Source organism: Biomphalaria glabrata, chromosome 12 (assembly GCF_947242115.1).
Source record: "Biomphalaria glabrata chromosome 12, xgBioGlab47.1, whole genome shotgun sequence".
NCBI lineage: Eukaryota > Metazoa > Mollusca > Gastropoda > Planorbidae > Biomphalaria > Biomphalaria glabrata.
The window spans coordinates 36,081,697-36,103,341 of NC_074722.1; the positions used below are offsets into that span (position 1 = coordinate 36,081,697).

The 21,645-nt window shown below is 31.7% G+C and overlaps 1 long non-coding RNA gene across 3 annotated transcripts; it reads left to right on the forward strand.

The window, feature by feature from the left end:
- The first annotated feature begins 5,146 nt into the window (after positions 1-5,146).
- Positions 5,147-21,076, forward strand: LOC129922172 (uncharacterized). 3 transcript variants are annotated; one of them, XR_008774151.1, is made up of 9 exons: positions 5,147-5,278; positions 5,388-5,480; positions 5,727-5,920; positions 6,614-6,738; positions 7,217-7,394; positions 17,610-17,648; positions 18,140-18,697; positions 19,705-19,966; positions 20,095-21,076. It is a non-coding gene; the product is annotated as an uncharacterized LOC129922172 (long non-coding RNA). The 3 variants fall into 3 exon arrangements; XR_008774153.1 differs by having other exon boundaries at positions 19,802-19,966; XR_008774152.1 differs by having other exon boundaries at positions 6,630-6,738.
- The last annotated feature ends 569 nt before the right edge of the window (positions 21,077-21,645 follow it).

Sequence of the window (21,645 nt, forward strand, 5' to 3'; positions counted from 1 at the left end):
TATGTGATAGACTAGATCTAGATCTAGAATTCTAGATTGTGATCATTGTCTAGAATCTAGATATCTTATACTTATCTAGAGCTAGATCTAGATCTATAACTAGATTACTAGATCTAGTATAACTATACTAGAGTTACTAGATCTAGATCTTTTAATAGTATAGCCTACTAGATCTATTATCATCTATAAATAGTAGGCATTAATTAAGGCCTTTTACTTTTAGATAAAGTCACAAAGTAGAATAATTTTATTTTATTACGGTAACCAGCTCATCTGTAGTCTAGATCTCTACTAGTCTAGATACTACTATTACTAGATCTCCATCTCTAGTGTCTAGTAGTCTTCTCTATAATATATAGACTCTATATTAATATGATGGATGCCTATCCTATCCTATGCTATATAGTATATAGATCTAGATCTATTATATCTAGATCTAACTCTATTACAGTAAACTAGATTTATCATGACTACATAGTCATAGGACCTCTCTACATTAGTCTCATTAGAATCTAGATTAGATCTAGATCTATTATTATTTATCATCAAGACTCTAGATCTAGATTAGCTCTAGATAAGATTGGCCTAGAAATAGCTGTCAGCACAACTTATCAAAAATGTAATCCTTTAGGGGCGTTGTTGCCATTGTAACTAGAGATCTAGTTGAATAATCAGCTTTTGGGCTTAAATGGCTTAAACTTAAACCAGCTCAGAGATTATGCAAAACTTGGACATATCTTTTTCATTCCTTGTGAGGCTTGCTGACCTGTAGATGTAGAATAATTTAGATTATATCTAGATCTAGTCTAGCTAGATCTTGTATAGCTTACAACATTCTAGATCTAGACCTTAATGATAAATGTGTAAACAAAAAAAAAAGATACTGTAAAGCGTAACTATTTGTGAAAAGAAAAATGCAGCCTTAATAACATAACTAGATAACTATAGATAACTAGATCTCTAGTAAAATCTAGTTACTTAAGATTTTAGGTCTTAAGTTATTCCTAACTATTTGTGAAAAGAAAAATGCTGCCTTAATAAAATAACTAGTTACTTAGTTTAGATTTTAGGTCTTAAGTTGTTCATTTGTAGCAAAATATGCATTGACAACTTGGTCTGCATAGTCATGTGATACACTTATCAACTTATCCATAACCTACGTATTAAAGATGGTGTCACTCATCCATAACCTACGCATTAAAGATGGTGTCACTCATCCATAACCTACGTATTAAAGATGGTGTCACTCATCCATAACCTACGTATTAAAGATAGTGTCACTCATCCATAAGCTTTGTTTAAAAGAAATTGCCTACACATTCATAACCTTTGTATTAAAGACTTTGTCTACTTATCCATAACCTTTGTATTAAAGACTATGTCTACTTATCCATAACCTTCACAGTCCTTTGTATTAAAGATGGTGCCTACACATCCATAACCTTTGTATTAAAGACTGTCTACTTATCCATTACCCTCACAGTCCTTTGTATTAAAGATGGTGCCTTGTTATGCTAGAAATATAAGTTAGATCTAAAAAATTTACCACCCAATTATATTTTAAACAGGAGTGTTGCAATAAATAGTTTTTAACTGTCCAGATTTTTTTTTCTTTCAGATCAAAATAGCAGATCTCTTCTTTGTAATATAAAATGGGAACATCATAAAGATTGCTAGTAATTATTACCTTTGAGAAACAGACAAGAAATGAAAACACTTGAAAAAAAAAAAAACTGGTGTATCAAGGATGCCAGCATTCTTTAAGGCAAGTAGTCATTCACAAAGCTAGAATTTAACTATTGTGAATTTAATGTTATTGTCATAAAGTTTTCTTACTAAGCAAGGGCAAGCATTGAAACCAGAGATCCAGCCAAGCAAGTATCTTTATAAGTTTCATTCTTTTTGTTTGTGTGTTGCTTAAACTTCTGTGTTATTGCATGCAAATTGAGCATGTTTTTAATTAAAATTATTTTAAGAATAATTGTTAGATAAATACTCATTTAGCTTCATATAAATTTTATAGATGTAGTTTAAAAAAAAAGGATTTAATGGTTAAGTTGAAATTTTATCTTCAAACAGACTTAAACTTAACACATCTGCTGATAGACAAATGTATTCATTATCATAATTAAATTTTGGAACATTTTCAGATCAGTGTCTTAGTTATCAGATGATTAGAACCATCACTTGTGAGAAACTGGTCAGAAGTTGAAACATGTGTAAAGTGCTATGCCACAGTGTTATTTAAGGCAAGTAATCTATTCAATATGATTTAGGTATTTTAAATTTAATTTCATAGTTTCTTTTGGTGTATGTTTAATAAGAACAGGAAAGCTGTGGAACACTGATCTAGCAAGGCATGTATTTTTTTTTTTTTAATGTTTCAGTTTTATTTTATTTTGTATTATTTTTTTGTGCATGCAATTTGAGAATATGTTTTCAATGTTTATATAACATTTAAAGAAAATTTTTTTCTGATTTTATAGAACATTTTGTAATTAAAAATATTTGCATAACAATGGTTGAACGTCTTGAAGCTTGATGTGCAAGATAGATTTAGGAGTATTATAATTTACAGTTTAACAGCATCTTGAAATAATGAAATAAAACTTTTTTTTTTGTTAGCAGCCAAAGCTTCAACACAAGTTTCATGTCACATTAAACATGTTCAGAACAAGATTGTGTACAGCCTGTGGGTGAAGTGAAGGAGGATAGTCAACAGATTGTGTGTGGTGCCCCAACAGTCCAACAAAAGAACAGGTGAGGGTGTTGTGATGGAAAGTAGTGAAAAGATGATCAATTATTTTTTTTTCCAAAGACAAGTATTGCTTCAAATGGCATGATTTATATAATTTAGACTTTAAGTTTCTTTTGATGCTTGCTTAATAAAGAATAGGCAGGCAATTGGTAGATATAGATATAGAGAAGCACAGTAAGTAAGCTTTCAGTTTTTTTTACTTTGTATTGTTACTGCATGCTAATTAAATTTGTTTTTAATATTAACATAACACTTCGTATACTTTTCTGTTATCTTAGTTTTTGGTAACTAGTTTTAAATATATGCATGTTAGAGAAGCCTCATTACCTTGATGTATTATTTATGAGATAGGTAAACTCAGGTTTAGCCTTACTAATTTGGTAATAAAGTCAGTATTTTCAAAACAAAATCTTTCTCTTTGCAGCCATAACATTCTATCCACATTCTCATATTTTATAACATTTTCAGTTCCAAATGCAGTTTACAACCGAGTGATTTAGAAATGGAGCACAAATACAGATTGAGAACTAGGACTAAAAGACATCTGAGAACTATAAAGCACAATTAATCAGAATTGTAGCAAGCTTGTACCAAATTTTTCTTATGGCAAGTGGTCCTTTCCAATGTTACATTTAACTACTTTTAATTTAATTAAGTTCTTGTCATGTATGTTAAATAAGAACCAGTTTCTTACTACAGATCTATCAAAGCAAGTATATTTTTTCTATGTGTTTGTATATTTTGCATTTTTTTTTTTTTTTTTTTTGCTTTTTTTATTGCATGCTAATTGAAAATGTTTTAAATATTTTCCTATCAAAATCTCAAAATACATGTTTTCTGTTATCTCTTAGCCTTATGGTAATTAGTTTCAAATGTATACATAACAATAAAACTTATTTTCTTCACTTTAACATTTAGAGAGCTAGTTTTAATTGGGGATTATCTCATTATGAAGTTTAGTCAAAATCTCACTTAACTAAGACTTGTATTTGTGTTTATCAGCCTGTACACACTTTATTACAACTTTCAGGTTAAGATGCTGAGTATAGCTTAGTGCTCCTCAGATGTAGGTAATGAAAAAAACTACAAGTTATGGGGAACAGGAAAAAGGAGTGTAGCAAGCTTATCCAAAAGTTTTTTTTTAGTCAAGCCTATTTCATTCCTGTGGTTCTCTAGCCATCAAGAATTCTGGACATACTTTCCATTCATCTGTGTATTGAGCTTAAAAGGCAAGTAGTTCATTTAAATGTTAAGGATTTACCTTTTTTTTAACATAATGTATACTGAAGTGATAGGCAAATTATGAATATTGTAATGCTTATTTTTAAATGTTTCATTTGAATTCTATCTTTTTGTGTTAGTGCTTGCATTGGTGAATGCATTATCAATGTTAACAATTTTCTTTTTTTTTTAAGCATTTGTGCTTTTTACTAAGCTTTTTCATCATGGGTACCCTTGGGCTCAATATTAGATAACATTTTGAATATTCTTTGTCCTCTTGGTCTTTAGTAATTGCTTTGAAATTATTTACATAAAAACACTCATTTCTGTCATTTAGCATTTAGAGTTAGGTACATATAGTCATGATTATTGTAACAAGTTAAATACAATTATATTTTCACATTTTTCAGATTAAGATGGTCAATAGATCTTATTCAAGAAATGGAGTGCCAATACAGATTATGGAAACCATCTACAAGTAGTTAATATGAAGAGCAGGACTAGGAGACTTGACACAAGGCAACATATGTGATAGTACAACCCTGCTTTTTTTTTTTTCTGATCTACTTTCTTGTCTATTATATGTAATTATTTTCAATATATATTTTTTTAAATACTTTTTTTCCCCCTCTTTTTCCGTGGTCAAGACAAAGTTTATTCTGAATAGAACATCCTACTTGAAGCACAAATATTTCAAAACTATGAAACTACAGATATTGCCTTACAAGTGTATAGTGATTACTTTTAATCAATTTTTTTAGATTCAATTTATTTACTTAAATGCTCAGCTATTTGATATCTGGTTGAATTCAGATGATAACAATTGCCTCTTAATCTTTAATTATAAAATTATTTATTTAGCTTGCAGTGTTTTTTTTTAAATAGTTCAAGATTTTGAGTATTGATTCAATTTTTAGCCTGGGAGATAAATAGCCAAAGCTGTAAATAGACAGGCCAGGTAATTGAAACTAGAGGTAAACATCATGGGAAGTCCAATTATAAGGCAAGTATTTTTCCTTCATATCTTATTTAACATAATTAGTCAAACTATGTAATACTTATAGGCTTAACTATTGTTTCCATAGAAACGTTTTTTTTAAATACCATGAGATATTGTATTTAAGAGATATTCTAGCTCAGTATATGATGTTTCCATGTATCATCAGCTTAACAAGCACACATTCTCTGCTGCCAATAGTACCAATTTGTCAACCAAGCAACAAATATTCCTTGGTAATCTGCTATCAGATAACAGTTTTCTCGTTGGCATTTTTATGAATTAAAGCTTTCAAGGCTTAAGTAAGACTTAATTTTTTCTTTTCTTTGACTGCTAATTCTAAAATAATTTATCATTGCATGTTAAAAATAATAAAGAACTTTTTATACATATTTCTCTACCATTTTTCAGTGTTTTGGTCAAGTTTCAGATTTGTTTAGAATAATCCTGTACAAATGTTTGGTGTGTCTAGTTCATCTCTCTCACTATGAAGATGGCTACACAGTGAGTACAAAGTTTTATTTTCATTCTCAACACAAATTTTACTATATATAAAAAAAAAAAAAGCTATAGGTATTTAGTTTGCTAAACTAAACAACCTTCTTGTTATAGTGATCAAGTTTATTTGATGCATTACTAAGCCTTGGACAATGCATCATAACTAATATAATGTTAAGAGGCATTTATTAGTTTAAAACTTAGGTCAATCCCAATAAGATAATGTGATTTAAACTGTTTTCTGGGTACCAGCTATCTGCAATGCACCCCTATGATATACAAGTCTTCATTGCCAAGTCACTCTGCCAAACAGTGTGTACACCTTTCTTGCAATGGTAGTACTTTACTGTACTTCAATCACTTCAGGAGTCTGGATATGTCAGCCCAAGGCCAAGGAGATCAAGTTTGTTTCCAAGGTTACTTAGGTAATTCTCTAAGAACAATAGGTGAGTTGAATTCTAGTGTACTAGTCAAATATCTTATAGCAAAATGAAAAGAAAAAATTTTTTATGACATATAAAAAATCTATTATAAAGACACAATGTCTAGAGTTTTAGAGTACTCGATTCAGACCATCTGATCATAGGTCAGATAGTGTTAAGCTCAACTGTTTCTATGGTCAATGGTTAACCATGGGTTGTTTGGCCAGCAAATTTTCAGATATTGCTCTAGTTTTAGGTTCATAAGATACATTTTCTTCTAAAGGGAATCAATTAGGACCAAAATGTAAACTTTTATAAAGTGGTGTACTTAATCACTCAAGAGCTGCTTCACATTTACTGTAAGAATGTTTGAATAGTGCATACATTTTCATAACTTACCCTCTGATTTGTAAGGTTGACATTTTATTATATATATATTTTAGTTTTTAAAAAGTATGCTGTATTATATAAAAAGAGCATGCATTGTCCTATAATTCTATACCAAAATGTAACGTTTTCTGATTACAAACAAAAATGTTATTGAAGTTTAATCATAACAGGGTGGAATTGAAGCATTAACAATTCTGTCAGAATGTGGAAAATAATTACAGAGAAAAATTTATACACATGGGCAAGGGGAGTTACTCTGTTTCCTTTTCTTAAAAATATATTATTGACATTTTTCTTTCAATTTGTAAATTTGCTTCAACATTTCAGGTTTTTTTTTTTAAAGACAGACACTACATGTTGCTGATCTGTGGGTTAGTGGCTCAATCATTGTGCACTGATTCTCCACTGATGCCTTGATTGCCATAAGTTTATCTACTGACCTACAGATCAAGGTAATAAATATTTTTCTACTCTATAACCCAAGAGCTTCTTCTTTAGGATACATTTTTTTAACACTATGCGCCTAATTCTGTTGTATGTTTTAGGACCCTAGCAATAGTTTCTTAAACTTTCAGACAATCAGAGCTAGTTTAGAATGAAAGCACAAAACAAAAGCCAGATCTGTAGTGTTTTTTTTTTCTGAAAATGTTTTTAAAGAAAGGTCCAGATATAGCAGCTTATAAGGCCAACTTGGGAAATTAGGTATTTTTAAAACTTGTACTTATACTAAAGATATTTGAAGTATTTTTAAACTAGCTATGTTTTTCAAGTTTTTTATTTGTTTGTTTGCATTAGATTAAAATTTTTTTTATTGATTACCCCGGTATTTGAAAAAAAAATTAGTTGCACTATTTTATCAATACTGCATTATATGGTAATGCATTTAGATGTGGTATATATCTGTTAAACAGTGAGTTTTTTTCAACTCAGGGACTAAATGGTCAATTAAACATCAGGTCAAGGAAAAAGGATGAACATTTCAAGGCTGCAGGAGGAACATTAAACATCTCTCTCACTGTGAAAAGATTCTATCGATCTACAAATGGTCAACATGTTTTATCTAAAGTTCATCTGCCATTTCTTCAAATGGAGCCATAGTCAGAATAAGGTAAGAAATATTCTTATACTTCACAGCATTTATTTCTTTGTAAAGCGGTGATCCTGCATTAGTTGTATGTTGTTTGTGCATGTTACTTTAAATATCCTGCATTAGTTGTATGTGCATGATACTTTAAATATCCTGCATTAGTTGTATGTTGTATGTGCATGATACTTTAAATATCCTGCATTAGTTGTATGTTGTATATGTATGCATGGTTCCTGTATTTGTTTTGTATATTATGATGTCAGTAATTACTTCACAAACACATAACAACTTCACACACAACTTGTAAGTTCACCTGTCTAGTTAAAGAAATTTGTATTGTATTTGTTTTAGTAGTGTCTAGTTATGAAAGTAAACTGAATTTTCATTTGTTAAACTTAGTGATATACCATTTTAATTTCAGTTAAAATATGTGGATGTTCCTATTAGATTTTTCAGAAAAACTGAATTGCTCTGAAATAATTCCAACTGTATAAATGTAAATATATTTCAACAAATAATGGAATTGGATTCTTTGTCATTTGGATTAATTCAATAGTAATGTATTCTAAATATGGAATTCAAACACAAAAATGAAAAGTTGTGAATCACCATCAACTTTCACTTTGCCACTTGGAGATTGGGATGATTCAAGTTACTATTGTAGCAACTATGTGTTAATGTGCATGGTCTTAACACCCCAGTACTTAATTGGACAAAAAAAAAAAGGATCTACAATTCACAGTGATATGATGTACTATTGCATAAACAAGTTGACTTGACTTATGTAGATCTTTAACTAAATAAACTGTTTCAATTCTTCAGTATGTGATAGTGTGACCAAAAACATTCATGGTTTCTTGTGTTTATGTGCAATATAATGACATATTAAGTTGACTTGAATACTCTTAAACTGTTTCATTTCTAAGGTGTGGAAAAATGTGCATTATATTTTCATGGTGGGAGTTAATGTGAAAAAAAAAATCTACTATTCCATGTGATATGATATACAATTGCATGCAAAAAATCCTAACCCTAACACATTCAATGAACAATCAGTATGAACTTTTCCACCAAAGGAAATGTTGCCGCTCATGATGCATCTATTTATTTGGCTCCAGATATTCAACTGATGCACATTTGCAAAACAAATGTAAAAAAAAAAGATTTAATCCATTACATGTATATAATTGTACAGGAACATTTGGGATTGTCATTTGTATCATATTCATCTCTCATTCATTGAGACTCTACACTTAATGTTGTGATCAAAATGTATTTGCAATTCCCAGTGAAATCCTTCTTTGAGTGCTTAAAAAAGAAATTCATACGGATGTATAACTGTGTTAGACGTCTTCATTTATGTTCCAATTGAACGTTTGTAACATTAAATATAACAACAAATGTGTGATAATTAACAGGTCTTTGACCTCTGCACTTAATGTGGTGATCAAAATGTATTTGCAATTCCCAGTGAAATCATTCTTTGAGTGCTTAAAAAAGAAATTCATAAGGATGTATAACTGTGTTAGACGTCTTCATTTATATTCCGATTGAACGTTTGTAACAATAATTAAGTCACACTCAAGGAACATAAGAACCTGTCCATCAAAGGAAATATTGCTGCTCGTGATGCAACGCACACTAATCAACATTTGCACTTGCAGACCAACTAAATAGTTGCGGAGAAAACACATTTAATTGATGACATTACTTTTTTAGCTTAGGACTTTTCAAAAGCGAAGACTGGACTCTTTAGCCATCTTCGTGTTTATAGGAATGATTAATGGAGGAATTTTAAAAGCGAAGACTGGACTCCTTAGCCATCTTCGTGTTCATAGGAATGATTAATGGAGGAATTTTAAAAGTGAAGACTGGGCTCTTTAGCCATCTTCATGTTAAAAGGATGTAGTTGAGGACTTTTTCAAAGAAGATCGGTCTCGGTGGCCATCTTTGTACTTATAGGAAAGGATATTGTATTATGTTTTAAACATGAGGATTTTTAGCTGAGAACTAGATGTAGTAATATAGTCATCAATTGAATTGTTGATCCAAGACAAAATAGTTGGTTATGTCTGTGTGCATTTGTAGACAACCCAACAGTGCACATCCTTTTTCTTGTTTTGCTTTTTTCACGTGCTACAATGCCTTGGACAAAGCATCATCATAACTTGGAATGTTTAAAGGCATTATAAAAATATCATAGAAGAATGAGTTTGTGAAATAACCGGTTATTTCAGTTCAGTTGAATAATAGTTGGGACATAATTAGTTGAGTGCAAGCTTTGAGGCTGATTCAACTCACTCAACATTAGTTGAGTGCGAAGTTTGTGAGGCTGATTCAGCCCTCAAACCGGATGCTTGTAGACCACCTTCAATAGATTTAACACGACGCCATCGTAAAAATTCGTTGCAGTCAGTTTATCAAAATGAAGTTGTCGGTCGACAAGCTCAAAACAGGAGTCAGCCGAAAATGCAAGCCTGAAACTTTTTATTGGGCTCCAGCTATTCAACTGATGCACGTTTGCAAAACAAATGTTAAAATAAAAAAAGGATGAAAATAGAAGCCATCAGATATATGATGATTGTGCAGGAACAGTTGGGATTTGTGTCGTTTGTATCACGCTCATCTCTCATCCACTGAGACATTGTGAAGCGATGTAACCAGTGATGTTTCGAAACATCTCTATTTAATTGTGATGAGGATATCTACAAACGTTTGTGTACAAATGTGTGATAATTCGCAGATTTTTCATCTCTGCACTTAATGCGGTGATCAAAATGTATTTGCAATTCCCAGTGAAATCATTCTTTGAGTGCTTAAAAAAGAAATTCATAAGGATGTATAACTGTGTTAGACGTCTTCATTTATATTCCGATGGAAGGTTTGTAACAATAATTAAGTCACACTCAAGGAACATAAGAACCTGTCCATCAAAGGAAATATCGCCGCTTGTGATGCAACGCACACTAATCAACATTTGTACTTGCAGACCAACTAAATAGTTGCGGAGAAAACACATTTAATTGATGACTTTACTATGTTTAGCTTAGGACTTTTCAAAAGCGAAGACCGGACTCTTTAGCCATCTTTGTGTTCATAGGAATGATTAATGGAGGACTTTTAAAATCGAAGACTGGACTCCTTAGCCATCTTCGTGTTTATAGGAATGATTAATGGAGGAATTTTAAAAGCGAAGACTGGACTCCTTAGCCATCTTCGTGTTCATAGGAATGATTAATGGAGGAATTTTAAAAGTGAAGACTGGGCTCTTTAGCCATCTTCATGTTAAAAGGATGTAGTTGAGGACTTTTTCAAAGAAGATCGGTCTCGGTGGCCATCTTTGTACTTATAGGAAAGGATATTGTATTATGTTTTAAACATGAGGATTTTTAGCTGAGAACTAGATGTAGTAATATAGTCATCAATTGAATTGTTGATCCAAGACAAAATAGTTGGTTATGTCTGTGTGCATTTGTAGACAACCCAACAGTGCACATCCTTTTTCTTGTTTTGCTTTTTTCACGTGCTACAATGCCTTGGACAAAGCATCATCATAACTTGGAATGTTTAAAGGCATTATAAAAATATCATAGAAGAATGAGTTTGTGAAATAACCGGTTATTTCAGTTCAGTTGAATAATAGTTGGGACATAATTAGTTGAGTGCAAGCTTTGAGGCTGATTCAACTCACTCAACATTAGTTGAGTGCGAAGTTTGTGAGGCTGATTCAGCCCTCAAACCGGATGCTTGTAGACCACCTTCAATAGATTTAACACGACGCCATCGTAAAAATTCGTTGCAGTCAGTTTATCAAAATGAAGTTGTCGGTCGACAAGCTCAAAACAGGAGTCAGCCGAAAATGCAAGCCTAAAACTTTTTATTGGGCTCCAGCTATTCAACTGATGCACGTTTGCAAAACAAATGTTAAAATAAAAAAAAGGATGAAAATAGAAGCCATCAGATATATGATGATTGTGCAGGAACAGTTGGGATTTGTGTCGTTTGTATCACGCTCATCTCTCATCCACTGAGACATTGTGAAGCGATGTAACCAGTGATGTTTCGAAACATCTCTATTTAATTGTGATGAGGATATCTACAAACGTTTGTGTACAAATGTGTGATAATTCGCAGATTTTTCATCTCTGCACTTAATGCGGTGATCAAAATGTATTTGCAATTCCCAGTGAAATCATTCTTTGAGTGCTTAAAAAAGAAATTCATAAGGATGTATAACTGTGTTAGATGTCTTCATTTATATTCCGATGGAAGGCTTGTAACAATAATTAAGTCACACTCAAGGAACATAAGAACCTGTCCATCAAAGGAAATATCGCCGCTCGTGATGCAACGCACACTAATCAACATTTGCACTTGCAATTAAGTAGTTGTGGAGAAAACACATTTAATTGATAAATTTACTGTCATTAGCTTAGGACTTTTCCTTTGTGGGTGGTGAGTCCTTAATGTTTGGCTGCACACTTGGCAGGTTTTTCCTATCTGAGCTTGAGTTATTGCCATAAATGAGATAAGTGAAATTAATGTTTTAGTTTTTTTGTTACTATAAATAACTGACATTTTTCTGGATGTAAAGACATGCTCCAATGTGATTCCCTTTTTTGTAATTCATCTAATTTTCTTTGTAAAATTTCTGTATCTTCAGTTGTTTTTATTGTTTTATATATTATTCAATTGTCTAGAAACTATCTGACTTTTGATCCTGAACTTATGCAATTTGGTAAATTATTTATGTACATTAAAAATAGTACTAAACCTAAGACTGAACCACATTTCCATCGACATGAATATTGATCATATAATTGACTTTTTTTTTTTTTTATAATTATAAAGTTCCATTCCAGATCTTTTCATTTTTCCAGTTATGCTACCACACAAAAACTTCAGCTTCTTTCAGCCTTCTCAAGTTGCAGTGTTAACTTTTTATGTTCCTTTGTCTTCTTCATTGCTTATCTGAATTAGCTCTTTCTACTTTAGAAGTAAAATAACTGTTTTCTCTTACTTTATTTACAAATTCAAATTCATTCTTTAATAACATATAGCCTCTAATTAACTTTTAAAAAAATATTGTTAAAGGACTCTTTGGATTGCATCCAATTATCAATTCAAATGGAGAGTAGCCAGGAGTAGTTCTATCATCAATTCAGTAGTTATCATTGCCTTTGTAAGTGACCTCTAGCGTTCTCACTCTGAAGCTGCATGCAACCATGTGCTCTCTTCTGTGTCTTATAAATAGAGAGACTTCTTTTGGTCTGACAGTTATGCTGGGCAGGGCATGTATTCCATATGGGGGATGAACGTATGCCAAAAGAGGTCTTTTTTGGTGAGGTGAAAGATGAACATGGTAACAGTGAATATTTCCAATAATCAGGGGACAAACATTTTTCATCACCATAGCTGTGATTCTTTCTGTTATCCATGGGCAGTCAATAAATGCTATTGGACATGATATCTTGTTTTGCCAGCATAATTTTCTTACTGTTACCCATCATATTTTCTTAGTTTTACCTGTCATATTTTCTTAGTTTTACCTGTCATATTTCCTTAGTTTTACATGTCATATTATCTTAGTTATACCTGTTATATTTTCTTAGTTATACCTGTCATAGTATCTTGTTTTAACATGTTTATCATTTATAATGTCTGTGGTATATTTCACTAGTACACCATTAACATATGCTGGAAAAAATTCCAGTTTTACTTCAATATTATATACTGTAGGTTGGAACTTCATTTGTATTAACATTATTGCTTTGTTACCTATTCTGATTTCCAATTCCTTATCTATTTCTTGGTACATTATATTTTTGGAGAATTAGATTCTTGTCTTTGATGTTGATAATAAATTTCTCTTTGGTGATCTAGATTCCAATAATATTGCTTTTAACAGGATGCATTTCTTTCTTTGTTCTCTCTATTAATGAGTTATTAACACTCAAAGTCTTGCCTCTTAGTTTACATATGAATATATTAGAACAAGTATCTTCATTGTAATTGCAAGTTTTACAGATAGTCTGAAAATAACTATTTATTTCATCAGTTTCTTTAAGGTCCCTCATTTTTTGCCTATAAATATTCTCTATATGTTCACGCTTGGTAGTTTTTTTGTCTCCCTTGTTTTGAATTGCAGCTTTTATTTTTCAGTTGTTTTTTTTTTAAATTTCTGATTCTTTGTCTAGTTTTGCATCCTTTTAATTTCTTTCAGCATCTAGTTGCATTTCTCTCTTCTCTTTGTACTTTGTAAATATTCTCTATATGTTCACGCTTGGTAGTTTCTGTTTTGTCTCCCTTGTTTTGAATTGCAGCTTTTATTTTTCAGTTTTTTTTTTTTATTTCTGATTCTTTGTCTGGTTTTGCATCCTTTTAATTTCTTTCAGCATCTAGTTGCATTTCTCTCTTCTCTTTGTGCTCTCCCCAACTCTTTCAATATCAACTTGATTTTCTTTCCTTTCCATTTATGTCAAAACATCTTTCTTTTCTTCATCTTTAAGACCAAACGATTCAGCAACTTTCTTTAGTTCAGTATATCCATCCATGTATCTATTAATACTTATCAAAAGTACAATGGCATTCTATACTTTTTTATAGATAATAATGATATCTAATATCTTTTATAGTTTACAATCACTGACAATATTATCAAGCCAATACTATTGTGATTAACATAACACACTAAATTGTCAACAATCTAATAATCAATGTCATAATCAATTATTATGTTTTTACAATATATTATTTGGTCATATAGAAAGAGAAAACAAAATTAATAAAATATTATAATGTAAAAAAAAAATGTAACAAAGTTTATACCAAAATGTTACAATTATATAAATGATGATATGATGATGACTCAGTGCACTGAAAACTTTGATTAAATTGAGGAGCATTCGAGCAACACATTGACCTCACTCTCTTACCCTAAAGCACATCCTGTTCCAAAAGCAAGATTTGGTCAATATATAAAAACAAACAAGCACAGCAGGAAAAAAAAGACAGAAAATTTTCAAGAAATACTACATATACTTACAAATATAAATAAAAATGACTTAAAGACCCCAAGAAATTGTGCACAATATTAATACAATGTAAACATTAAAATAAACAATAGTCTAAACACAAAAATCTACTAGTGTTAAATCTGCGACCTCTAAAACCTTATGTTCTGATCATCTATATATATTTTTTTTACACATTGAAAAAAGACAAAATTTAACAAGGACACAATATCAGTGATACCAAATTTTGACAAGAACAATACTGTCAACAGCTTTCTAAATATAGAACATAAAAATTAAAAATGAAAATCAAAATTATCAGTAATATATTTCAATACTGATTATCTTCCTGTAATGTCATTGAATATTAGCACTGATATAGCTCATCACTTTGAAGAGTGCTTCTTAATCTTTTCACTGTCCAACTTCAATAGAATGTATATATAAATATATATACTTTTACTGCACAAAATGACTGACTATTACTTGAGATGTATAATATACATCAGCACAAAATTACTGCCTGTGTCCAAATTTACAATTACTGTCCAACTTCAATACAATTATATATACTTGTACTGCACAAAATTACTATTATTTGATGAGATATATAATATACACAAATGTACTGTCTGCCTGTGTCAAAATTTACAATTACAGTTCAACTTCAATGCAATATATATATTTGTACTGCACAAAATTACTGACTATTACTTGATGTATATAATATACATTTGCATAAAAATATTGTCTGCCGGTGTCAAAATTTATAATCACTGTCCAACTTCAATATACTATTTACTAATTAATTGTTGGTGCACCTGAAGTGTCTGGTCGATTTTTGGGGCACCTTTTTCATCCTTCAACTGTCTACGAGTGTTTACATACTATTTACTAATGAGATATAAAATATACACAAATTTACTGTCTATGGTGTCAAAATTTACAATTACTGTTCAACTTCAATGCAATATATATACTTGTACTGCACAAAATTACTGACTATTACTTGATGAGATATATAATATACATTGGCATAAAAATATTGTCTGCCTGTGTCAAAATTTACACTGTCCAACTTCAATATACTATTTACTAATTAATTGTTGGTGCACCTGAAGTGTCTGGTCGATTTTTGGGGCACCTTTTTCATCCTTCAACTGTCTACGAGTGTTTACACACTATTTACTGAGATATATAATATACACAAATTTACTGTCTGCCTGTGTCAAAATTTACAATTACAGTTCAACTTCAATGCAATATATATACTTGTACTGCACAAAATTACTGACTATTACTTGATGTGATATATAATATACATTGGCATAAAATATTGTCTGCCTGTGTCAAAATTTACAAGCACCTGAAGTGTCTGGTCGATTTTTGGGGCACCTTTTTCATCCTTCAACTGTCTACGAGTGCTTACATACTATTTACTAATGAGATATATAATATACACAAATTTACTGTCTGCCTGTGTCAAAATTTACAATTACAGTTCAACTTCAATGCAATATATATACTTGTACTGCACAAAATTACTGACTATTACTTGATGAGATATGTAATATACATTGGCATAAAAATATTGTCTGCCTGTGTCAAAATTTTCAATCACTGTCCAACTTCAATATACTATTTACTTATTAATTGTTGGTGCACCTGAAGTGTCTAGTCGATTTTTGGGGCACCTTTTTCATCCTTCAACTGTCTACGAGTGTTTGATTTGTGATAGGGCAAAGCAATTGTGAATATATAATATTAAAAATAGATTTTTATTAATTTATGTAAATGTTTACTATTTTCACCATCTGAGCTGTGAATGAATCTTGTTTTTAATGACCCAACTGTATAAAACTTAGCTCTTTAGCTATGAAGGGGGAATAACCCTTGAGAGATTATGGGCATGACATAGCCTTAATTGTGCTGATGTGCCAAAAACCAAAAATATCAATACCTTCCAACTGTTGGGCACCTATATGGTCATCAATTGTTGGAATACTTCATCCCTCATACCAACTGTTGGGCACCTCAAGTGTGTCCTGTCAGCTATTGGGGCACCACAAGTGTCCTAACGACTGTTTGGGCACCTCAAATATCCTTTAACTGTTGAAGCACCTTAGGTATCGTATCTATTGTTGAAGCACTTCAAATGTCCTATCATTTGTTGGGGCATCTCATTTATCCTAACAACTGTTGGGCACTTCAATAATCTTATTTTTGGGCACTCCAAGTGTTCTATCAATTGTTTGGGCACTCCAAGTGTCCTATCAATTGTTAGGCACCTCATCGATCATACCAACTGTTGTCCACCTCAAGTTTGTCCAATCAGCTGTTGGGGCACCACAAGTGTTTCAACACTTTTTAGGCACCTCAAATGTCCTTATAACTGATGGGGCACCTCAATATCCTATCAATTGGTAGGGCACCTCAAGTATCCTATCAATTGGTAGAGCACCTCTAGTGTCCTATCAATTTGTAGGGCACCTCTTGTCCTATTGTTTGGTAGGGCACTTCAAGTATCCTATCAGTTGGTAAGGCCCCTCTTTTTTCCTACCAACTGTTAGGTAACCACAAGTCTCCTCTTAACTGTTGGGGTACCTAAAGTATCCTATCATGGGGCATCTCATTCATCCTAACAACTCAATGGTCTTATTGTTGGGGCACTCTAAGTGTCCTATCAATTGTTGGGCACCTCATCCATCATACCAACTGTTGTTCACCTCATGTTTCTCCTATCAGTTGTTGGGGCACCACAAGTGTCCTAACAACTGCTTGTCCTTTTAACTTATGTGGCACCTCAAGTGTCCTATTAACTGTTGGGGCACATCAAGTATTCATTCAACTCTCTCTCTCTATATATATATTATATTATATTATGTTAGTTTTGATTACCATTATAAATAAATAAATAAATATATATGATTATGGTTATTATATATTATATATAATCTGCAGTGTTTTTACAAATGTGTAGTCCTGCTTATTACTCCCAGAAAGCAACATATGAATTTATATATTTGAAATGTTTAATCACACTTCTTTTTACTGAAGTTTAATTTTTTGTTAACAGATATCAAGCTACAAAATTAAATTCCAATTTTTTAGGTTCTCACCTATATCTGCAATTTATATCTATATATTAAGTTTTGTTACCTTGAACTCTTTCAAGTCTTTGTTACACAACTTTATATTTAAGATTCTTTTTGTTCTTCCTTAGGTTCAAATGTATCAGTTGTTTTTGTTGACAGATATCAAGGTACAGAAATAAGAATCTAATTTAGAGTTTTTTAAAGCTTGATTAGTCATAATATTTGCACTATTATTTCCAATATGTGCCAGAGTGTCTGCTAAATGTAACTAGTATGATTAAAAACATGGTCATTGCAAAGTCTAACATATGGACAAGTAGGATTCTTGGGGCTTGATTCAGTGAAAGAATGTTGGACAAGCAGAAGTGTTATGGAGTGTGTGTGTTTTTATGGTGACTGTGGTAAGAGGTAAGCGATTGGATGTGAATGATGCAAAAGTGGCATTGTCGTCACTGGGTCTTAGTTAGGGGAGACAACTCCAGAATGTAAGACTGAAAGGTTGTGTTATTGTAGTGAGTTAGATTATAAGAAATTTTATTACTTAAGTCTACTACATTTATTTCATGTGATCACAAGTATTATAAATGTTATATTTAGTTTCGTTCACTGGGAAGTTGTTCAAGTTCTTATTAGCTAAGATATATTATGCCTTTAACAGTTTAGTTGCCTACCAGCAGTTTGGTGCTACAAGTCAACAACAGTCAGACTAAATTAAATAAAGCCATGTCTATTTCTACATGATTTTGTTGCTACTAACCTGGTGTTACTAACAACTAACTTGAAAAGGGAGAGGAGAATTATCATATTATTCATGCTCTAACTCTTCAAATTCTATAGAATTGCAGAGAACTGACATGAAATAAATCATTAACAAAATGTGTATTATAATTGTCACTTTTCCTCTACTTAGCATTTTTTTTCTCCTAGATTTTCATAATTTTTTGTTGAAGTCATTTCAGTTCTCAATTATTTTGTGCACCAGGTTACAAGAAAAATTCAAGCAAGAGAGGTCACTACACTAAGACTTTGTCTTCTCATAAGAATGGATGGCTGCCTGGTCATGTGATATGTGCACTGGACTGTGTGGTCATCTTGATGCTCATATCTTGCCTGATGACATTTATTCTGCTGGACATTTGGTCAAGGAAGTAGATTCTCTTCAGCTCTTGAACATGTCAAACATTTGACAAGAATATCAAGCAAGTGCAGTGTACATGTAAGTAATGTTGAAACATTATCTGATCTCATTTATGCATTCTAGAGGACAATCTGCAGCCACTAAACCAGTTACATCAGATCTGGATAAAGTGGTCGCTTCCTCTTCATTAAGGCTAGAACAGAAAGATTTTATAACTCTTTTACTCCACTTTCTGTCAGTGTGTTTCATGGTCATTAGTCACATCACAAAGAGGTTTAGTTTATTAACCAGTGGTTGTGTATGACTGTGTCTTTGTATGTTTTGTGTGTGAATGTTGTTCCTGTTTGTATCTATATTGTCATTGTTATAGTGGTAATCCTCCGGGTAATCATAATCAAACTAAATTTTCATTTGTTTGGAACTTATCTGGTGGAAATTTTAAACTTAGTAATCTGCTCTTAGCTTACTTTTTGATTTTTAAGTACATTCTAAAAGAAATACAATAGATAAGGATAGAAAAAGAAGAGCAAACAATAAAGAGATTTGCTGAAACAATATAAAGTGAAATAAAAATATATATATAAAAAAAGAATAAACCTGGAGATTTTGAAGGAAAGATTGCTGTTGCCAACTCAACAAAACCAATGAGTTTGTACTGCAAGCAAAAGAACTTAGAAAGTTGTGATTTTATTTTGCTTGAAATGCACAAACTTAATAGCATAATTTTCACTCTAAATATTAAAGCTTTCTGTATTCTGTACACCAGATACACTACATAGCTAGTTATTTATTGTTTTCTGGCAAAATTGAAAATCTCCAATAAGTTCCTTAGACTTTAATGACTTAATTAACCTTAAAATTTTTTAAAACTTTATTTGTTTGTTATTCTTTGCTGCTGTATTAGATGTCTTGGGTGTATTTTTGTTTCTTAAAAGTTTATTCATAAAATACTAAGTTAAAACATAAAGTGAAACCTGCATCATCATAATAGTTTTGTTTAACATGAAAAGAAAAGCAACAAAAGAATTTTTTTTTTCCATTTCAAGGCAAAAGTTTTTCTTATTATTTGTTTTATTCTTATTTAGACCAACATGATGAAAAGGTAGACAAAACATGAAGATGTAGACCAACATGGTGAAGATGTAGACCAGCCTGAAGATGTAGACCAGCCTGAAGATGTAGACCAACATGATGAAGATGTAGACCAACATGATGAAGATGTAGACCAACATGATGAAGATGTAGACCAACATGATGAAGATGTAGACCAACATGATGAAGATGTAGACCAACATGAAGATGAAATGTAAACCAAAAAATGGGTCAAGAGATGTATGGAATAAAATGGTAAGCAATGCTGTGTATATCTCTTTATATTTTCTTTATACTAAACCTCTAAGTAAAGCTTTGCCAAGTTTTGTGTTTCACTGACTATAAAAATGTTTTTATCAAATTTTGTTCTCTTGTATTGACAGTGAACATCTTGAGAGGGAAAACAATTCCTAGAGGCAAAGACACAGACACACCGGATATATTAGAGATTTTCCTTTTCTACCATCATTTAGAGACTTCCTTGTGCTCTAAGGGAACCTGCCATTATCTTTTGATTGCTAATTGGCGTTGATGTTTTTACATTCCTACTGCGTCTGAAAGAAATGAATATTTTCCTAATGCTGCTTCAAAACCAGACCTTCTCAAGACAATCTTAGTGACCAAGCTACACTACAGGACCCAGTAGGAAACAATGAAGAATCCTCCCAACCTCAAGTTGAGTACCCATGCTCACCTACTAGAGTGGCGACACACACTTCTCCTACACCCACAGTTATATTTCCTGAACCCTGTAACCCAACCTCACAAGATGGTTACATTACTAGAAGTTGTCCTGAAGTTAGGAAAACTAACAGATACAATGAATAGAACAATCAGTTCTAATACAGATACAAGTACTCAAGTGATATACTTTGTAAGAACTATTTAGGTGGAATCACCATAATTGACTTGTATATTACTCTATATATAGGTATATCTTGACAATAAGTCCAGTCATTGTTCATTTTTAAAAAAATATTCGATATTCTTTCTTTAATCTCCTTGTTGTTTCAGTTAATTGTTTTTTTTTTATCTTTTTTTTTTGGTTATGGAATAGGGGCTGTGTGGTATATTATCATTATTATTATTGTATTAAGCAAACTTGTATATGTATATTTATTCATGAATACTAATAAAGAACATCACTTCCTATGGAAAATGTTGTAAACACTATACATCTTCTCTATAGAGTCAAAACACCAAAGCCTTGCTACATTATGCTTTTAATTCAATTTATTATCTCCCCTGCTTTTGTGTGCTATCGTATTAATGCTCATTAGTGTCACATCCCTGCACAATTTGTTCTATGCTTTTTATAGTGTGAATAGTAACCTGACATTATTTAGATCAATTATAATATGTTATTTTCTATGCCGTTATTAATATGAATGTTTTCCTATGAATGCAGTTTTGAGCTTTAGTCCAAAATCATATTGTTCTATAAATGAAGAGTCTATTAATATTTTCTATTTGGTATTGTCAGAATTCACTAAAGCATTGAGTCTATTTAAAACTTTCAAATACGAATTCACTTTGTATTATCTATTGGTGATCATGGGGGTATCCACTTTGTCATCTCCATAGTCTCTGGTGTGAACACTCACTGTCCTGTTTGAGGTTACAGCTAGGATGTAATCTCTATTTCTGATGGAACACATGTAAAACCAACAAAACAAACAGTAGACCTAGACAGGTCATGCAAACATTTTTTATAATTGTGAACTGGCGCTCCCAGAGCTATTTTTATGTATTTTTACTACTTTTGTAGGCTAGTGCTAAGCTGTATACTTATGAGACAAAGTATTGCCTCGGTGAGAGGCTGAGACCCACAACAAATTCAGGACAGGTTGTGGCGGATGTCAGGTGGCAGTCTGACAAGACGTGGTAGCACGACCATGTCCAGACTTAGGATTGGCCACACCTACATCACACAC